At 44.1% G+C, this 5303-nt stretch overlaps 1 pseudogene; it reads right to left on the reverse strand.

The window, feature by feature from the left end:
* Positions 1-238: 238 nt before the first annotated feature.
* LOC115274295 lies at positions 239-1955 on the reverse strand (annotated as a pseudogene).
* Positions 1956-5303: the final 3348 nt, after the last annotated feature.

The raw sequence follows: 5303 nt of genomic DNA on the forward strand, positions 1-5303 counted from the left end.
TCAGTCGGTTAAGCCTCCGACTTCGGCTCAGGTCAGATCTCACGTTCCTGGGTTTGAGCCCCGCGTCAGGCTCTGTGCTGACAGCTAGCTCAGAGCCTGGAGCCTGCTTCCTGTTCTGTGTCTCCCTCTCTCTCTGACCCTCCCCCTCTCATACTCTGTCTCTCTCTGTATCAAAAATAAATAAAACATTAAAAAAAAAAAAAGCACAACAGAATAGGTAACGTATATTCAACTGCATACAGAATATAGAATCAAAAAACAATTTATTATATATTTGTAGAAAATCTCCATTTCCAGAATAACCAAAAACCAAACTATTTAAAAGTATCAAACTTTTAAACAGAAGTTCTCTCTCCATTCTGATAAAAAATGTTACAAAATCACCATATTCTATTCATGTACCTTAGATGCCTTTGAGGACAAAGCCTCAAAAATAAGTTAAACCCAAGTCTCAAAACCCCTCTCAAGAAACAAACTTTAAAAAACCCATTTCAAACGATCTGACACTAGGACAAGTGCACGTAATCAAAACACATAATTTATATATTTAGTTACGTATTAGCTTTTTTATTTGTAATTTAGAATTTATTGGCAGAAATAAAACACACGCACACAAGTGAAAAAGGTAAATCTTGGGAAATGGTAAGAAATGCAAACCTATAGGGTAAACTGATTCATTTTAAAAATCAATTTACCATAAATAAATAAAGAAAGAAAGAAATAAAGAAATAAAGAAATTTACCAAATTTCACCTTCTCTGGCATTTTTGGGTTATTGTCATTTAGGAAACTCAAATTGGTGAGAGACCACGCCCCCCTCTTGAGTGGGCTTCATGTTTCCGGGGCGTCCAGCTGTCCAGTGACTTCCTTGAGCACATTTTCCACTTTATCTTCTGTCACCAGATCTCCTGCATATGATAATTATCTTTGAGTTGCAAAAGCCTAAATAAAAAGCTTCATTTTTGACCTTTTAGTTTATAAAACTCCACTAAAAAGAAAAGAAATCCATCTAATTTTTAGGCAAGTCTGCAAAAAATATTTTCTTTCTTAATCAAACACTTTTATGGGAATAAAGATCCTTCAAAGTTTTTAACTCTTCTATTAGAGTTTTATTTTGATTTTCCAAGACTGCAACTCAATTTTCCAGGCATTTCACATATTCTTTCTTCTTTCTGTGACATTCTCGAGCAGCTTCTCTGTTTTTCATCAACCTTATCTCTCTCTTCAGTTGGGGGTCATCTGTCTTAGTTGTCGGAGATGTAAGCGTCACAGGAGAGGTCATCACCACGGTTTGTGGCAGCGAAGCAGCGGAAGGGGTGGTGCGCATCTGATGCGTCTGCATGTCTCCTGACGCGGTCTGTACAACCACCTGGTTGCTGGGCACAAGTATCTGCTGTCCATCTGAGGTCTGTGCGTACTGCAGAACTGTTGTCCCCAGCCAACTGTCCTAGGCTACCGTTTCCTCGGCAGTCAGGGCCGCCACTGGCGGCATGATCTACACCAGGCCGGGGGCGGGGTAGGAGAAGGGGGCAAAACTAAAAAGTGTACAATTTAGTAGCATTAATTATATCTAGGCTGTTGTGCAAACATTACCACTAACATCTCCAGAACGTTTTCAACTTCCTAAACTGAAGCTCTGCCTCCTTGAAATAACCACCCATCTCCCTCCTGGCCCCTGGGGACCTCCGTCCTAATTTCTGTCTCTATTAATTTGCTTATTCTTGGAACCTCATGTTACTGTAATCATATAATCCTTGTCCTTTTCCGGCTGGTTTATTTCATTGAGCACAACGTCCTCAGTGTTCATCCATGTTGCGGCAGGTGTTAGAACTGCCTTCCTTTGTAAGGCTGAATAATGTTCCACTGCATGTATTCGTCACATTATCCAGTCATCTGTTTAAAAATTTTTTAAAATAGGGGCGCCTGGGTGGCTCAGTCGGTTAAGCGTCCGGCTTCGGCTCAGGTCATGATCTCACAGTCTGTGGGTTCGAGCCCCGCGTCGGGCTCTGTGCTGACAGCTCAGAGCCTGGAGCCTGCTTTGGATTCTGTGTCTCCTTCTCTCTGACCCTCTCCTGCTTGCGCTGTCTCTCTCTGTCTCTCAAAAATAAATAAAAAACATAAAAAAAATTAAATTTTTAAAAAATATTTTTTATTTATTTTTGAGAGACAGAGACATCGCGAGTACGGGAGGGTCAGAGAGAGAGGGAGACACAGAACCTGAAGACAGGCTCCAGGCTCTGAGCTAGCTGTCAGCAGGGAGCCTGACACGGGGCTCGAACCCACAAACCGTGAGATCATGATCTGAGCTGAAGCCGGACGCTTAACCGACTGAGCCGCCCAAGCACCCCTCCAGTCATCTGTTGACGGACACTTGCGTTGCTTTCATATTTTCTCTGTTGTAAGCAGCGCTGCTACGAACATCGAAGTGCAAATATCGTTGGAGTTGAGATGTATCAGCCAAGATATTGATGTTGATACAATTCATTAATCTTACTCAGACTTCCTCAGGTTTACCTGTAGTCATGTGTTTGTGTGTATGTGTTAAGTTCCACACAGTTTTATCACCGGTGTGATATCCGCCGCCTTACCCACCACAGCAGTCAAGATACAAACAGTTCCAACACCACTACCATCCTTAGTACTGGCCTTCTATGTTTTTATTTTTAAATGTTTATTTATCTTTGAGAGAGAGAGCATGAATGGGGGAGAAGCAGAGAGGGAAGGAGTCACAGAATCTGAAGCAGGCTGCAGCACAGAGCCCGACATGGGGCTTGAACCCATGAACCGTGAGATCATGACTTGAGCAGAAGTCGGACTTTCAACTGACTGAGACGCCCAGGCGAGTACTGCCCTTTTATAACCACCCCTCCCTCCTTCTCCCAACTGCTCTTCTGCCCCGATCTGGAAACAATGTTGCCATTTCAAGAATGTAATCTAAGTGGAATCAGATATATTGCAACCTTTTGAATTTGACTTTTTTTGGGGGGGTACTCAGCATACTTTCCCAAAGACTCATTCATTCTGGCTGTTGCGTGAATCGAAAATTACTCTCAGGGTGTCTGGATGGTTCAGTTGGTTGAGCATGCAACCCTTGATTTTGGCTCAGGTCATGGGATTGAGCCCTATTTCGGGCTCTACACTGAGGTTGGAGCCTGTTTAAGATTCTCTCTCTCCCCCCACCCCCATCTCAAATTACAAAAATAGTTCTGGGCCGCCTCCGTGGCTCAGTTGGTTAAGCGTCTGACTCTTGATCTCGACTCAGGTCATGATCTCACGGTTTGTGAGTTTGAGCCCCACATCGGGCTCCGCACTGGTGAAGCCTGCTTGGGATTCTGTCTCTCCTTCTCTCTACCCCTTACCCACTTGTTTGCTCTCTCTCTCTCTCTTTCTCCAAATAAATAAATAAACAAACTTAAAAAAATAGTTCACTCCCTTTAAACGCTGCGTAGCATTCCGTAGCACGGATTGGTCAAGGCCTGTCCACTCGCCGGCCTGGGAGAAGCACCCCTGGGCAGATTCCAGTTCTCGAGGTTTACACAGAAAGCTACTGCGAACATTCACACACAGGCTTCTGTGTGAACATGTTTCCCTTCTTTCGGACAAACACCAGGAGCGCAATTACTGGGTCATGTGATAGTTGTCTGTTCAGTTTTTTTCTGAAGCTGCCAAATTGTCTTCCAGAAAGGCTGCACCACCTCACATCCCTACCTGCAGTATCCTCCCTGCATATTCTAACATATTCCAGCGTTTCAGTGTTCCCACGTCCTCACCAGCATTTGATGTTGTTAGTAATTTTCATTTGTCATTCTGATAGCTGGTGGCAATTTCCCACTGTGGTTTTTAAAATTTTTTTAATGTTTTATTTATTTTTGAGAGAGAGAGAGTGAGCTCAAGCGCAAGAGGGTCAGAGAGAGAGGGAGACACAGAATCTGAAGCAGGCTCCAGGCTCTGAGCTGTCAGCACAGAGCCCGACGCGGGGCTCGAACCCACAGACTGTGAGATCATGACCTGAGCCGAAGTTGGATGCTCAACCGACTGAGCCACCAGGTGCCCTTCCCACTGTGGTTTTAATATACATTTCCTTAATGGGTAATGACATGCACTAAGCACGTTTCAAGTATTTATTTGCCACCAATATATCCTCTGTGGTGAAATGTCTAAATATTTCAAATGTACCCCAAATTTTATGTTTTATGTATATATACACAGACATAAAACTCATTACTCTTGATGAAGGCCCAAACTGAAGTAATTCAAAAAAGTTTAATAAAGTCAACCTAAAATAAAACATACCATAGCTAGAATAAAACACCAACAGGGGTGCCTGGGTGGCTCAGTGGGTTGAGGTCTGAGTTTGGCTCGGGTCATGATCTCACGGTTCGTGAGTTCAAGCCCCGCACCCGGCTCGCTGCGGTCCATGCAGAGCCCACGTGGGATCCTCTGTCCCTTCTCACCTGTGCTCTTTCTTTCTCAAAAATAAATCCAACATTTAAAAAAACCAATAAAATTAGGACCAATGTGGGTAGTTAGGTACCCACTGTTAAGGCCATGCTGGTTATTTCCCAGTTAAGTCCCGGGCTGGCTGTGGGGAGAAATCTATTGCCCGGGTTTGTACTGGGGAGGATTGTTCCCTGTTTTCCACACTGCACGTCTCACTGCTTGGCCTGGGGAAACCGCGTTCTTGGGAAGCTTATTTTTCACGGCAGTGGGTCAGGCTTGAGGAATAAATGTGTTTGTTTAATAAATAAGCAATTTCATGTTCCGAGGAAGGTTTGAAGAGACTACCAAAACATTATTCACTTTACAGTCGCAACTGAAGAGGAAGCCGTTCACGTTTCCACATGCTGGACTTCAGTCAGCTTCGTAACTCAAGGCCTTGATATTTTGTCAAAAGAGGGAGGCCCATTTTTCTTGGCAATGGTTAATTTTATGTGTCAACTTGGCTAGGCCGGGCCCTCTAGTTGTTTGGCGAAACACTAGCCTAGATGTTGCCTTGGAGGGATTATTTTAGATGTAATTAACATAAATCAGTCCACTCGCAGTAATGTGGATGTGATTCTGTGCAGTGTGGATGGGCCTCATCAGTCAGTTGAAGGTCTTAACAGTAAAGATTGAGGGTTCCCAGAGAAGAAGAAATTCTCTTCAAGACTGCTGTCTAGAGGGGCGCCTGGGGGGCTCAGTCGGTTAAGCCTCCAACTTTGGCCCAGGTCATTATCTCACGTTTGTTGGTTCAAGCCCCGCGTCAGACTCTGTGCTGACAGCTTGGAGCCTGGAGCCTGCTTCAGATTCTGTGTCTCCCCCTCT

Source organism: Suricata suricatta, chromosome 12 (genome assembly GCF_006229205.1).
Source record: "Suricata suricatta isolate VVHF042 chromosome 12, meerkat_22Aug2017_6uvM2_HiC, whole genome shotgun sequence".
Lineage (NCBI taxonomy): Eukaryota > Metazoa > Chordata > Mammalia > Carnivora > Herpestidae > Suricata > Suricata suricatta.